This window comes from Saimiri boliviensis, chromosome 1 (genome assembly GCF_048565385.1).
Source record: "Saimiri boliviensis isolate mSaiBol1 chromosome 1, mSaiBol1.pri, whole genome shotgun sequence".
Classification (NCBI taxonomy): Eukaryota; Metazoa; Chordata; class Mammalia; order Primates; family Cebidae; genus Saimiri; species Saimiri boliviensis.
This window is the reverse complement of record NC_133449.1, coordinates 248,658,861-248,660,506: the sequence shown is the minus strand read 5'-3', so window position 1 is coordinate 248,660,506 and position 1,646 is coordinate 248,658,861. Positions and strand designations below refer to the sequence as shown.

Here is a 1,646-nt window from a genome sequence, read left to right as displayed (position 1 = left end):
CAGAAAATTAACAAGGATATCCAGGACTTGAACTCTAGCCTGGACCAAGCAAACCTAATAGACATTTACAGAAGCCTCCACCCCAAATCCACAGAATATACATTCTTCTCAACACCACATCACACCTACTCTAAAATTGACCACATAATTGGAAGTAAATCACTCCTCAGCAAAGGCAAAAGAGCAGAAATCATAACAAACAGTCTCTCAGACCACAATGCAATCAAGATAGAACTCAGAATTCAGAAACTAACTCAGAACCACACAGCTCATGGAAACTGAACAACTAGCTCTTGAATGCTGATTTGATAAACAATGAAATGAAGGCAGAAATAAAGATGTTCTTCAAAACCAACGAGAATGAAGACACAGCATACCAGAATCTCTGGAACACATTTAAAGCAGTGTCTAGAGGAAAATATATAGCAATAAATGCCCACATGAGAAGGAAGGAGAGATCTAAAATTGACACCATATCATCAAAATTGAAAGAGCTAGAGGAGCAAGATCAAAAAAACTCAAAACCCAGCAGAAGACAAGCAATAACGAAGATCAGAGCAGAACTTAAGGAGATAGAGGCACAAAAAACTCTTCAAAAAAATCAATAAATCCAGGAGCTGGTTTTTCGAAAAGATCAACAAAATAGACCACTAGCCAGATTAATAAAAAAGAAAAGAGAGAATAATTCTCTCTGGTATTTGTTCCACTGATGCAGCTTAGAAGCACACCCCTGATAATCATGCAAACCTTTCACAACCTGGAAAACGTTGAAAGCAACCATTCCTGTTTTTGTTTGTTTTTTATTAAATCTTGCACACACACACAAAAAAAAAAAAAAAAAAAAAAGCGTCTCCGCCCCCTACCCACCAGGTCCGCTGTGTTCTCAGCCCAGCCCTAGGCACCATGGCTCTCCGCGGGAGAAAACAGAAGGCTGAGGCCGCGGTGGTCGCCACGACCAAGAAGCGAGAAAAGTTGGCGAACGGCGGGGAGGGAGTGGAGGAGGCGACCATTGTTATTGAGCATTGCACTAGCTGACGCGTTTATGGGCACAACGCCGCAGCCCTGAGCCAGGCGCTGCGCCTGGAGGCCCTAGAACTTCCAGTAAAGGTGAACCCAGCCAAGCCCCGGAGGGGCAGCTTCAAGGTGACGCTGCTGCGCCCTGACCGCAGCAGTGCGGAGCTCTGGACTGGGATTAAGAAGGGGCCCCCGTGCAAACTCAAATTCCCTGAGCCTCAAGAGGTGGTGGAAGAGTTGAAGAAGTACCTGTTGTAGTGAGATTTGGGGAGAAGTCCTCATACTGAGCTTTGTGTCCCTGGTGATGTTGGAACATTAATGATGGAACATGGCCAAACTTCAGTCATGTGCCTGAAGCCATGGTTTCTTCCCCGCCAGAAATGAAGGTTCAGTTGTGAGACAACCCTCTAGTAAGTCATTGCTAAAGTTACTGGATTTGATTGAATAAAAGTTGAAATTAAAAATAAAAAAAAAGATGCAATAAAAAACAATAAAGGGGATATCATCACAGATTCCACAGAAATACAAACCATCATCACAGATCATTACAAACAACTCTATGCACATAAACTAGTAAACCTGGAAGAAATGGATAAATTTCTTTACACTTCCACTCTCCCAAGCCTAGACCA

At 43.0% G+C, this 1,646-nt stretch overlaps 1 pseudogene; it reads left to right on the top strand.

Annotated features, from left to right (window-relative positions):
• Positions 1-903: 903 nt before the first annotated feature.
• On the top strand, positions 904-1,320 carry LOC101050631 (selenoprotein H pseudogene; annotated as a pseudogene).
• Positions 1,321-1,646: the final 326 nt, after the last annotated feature.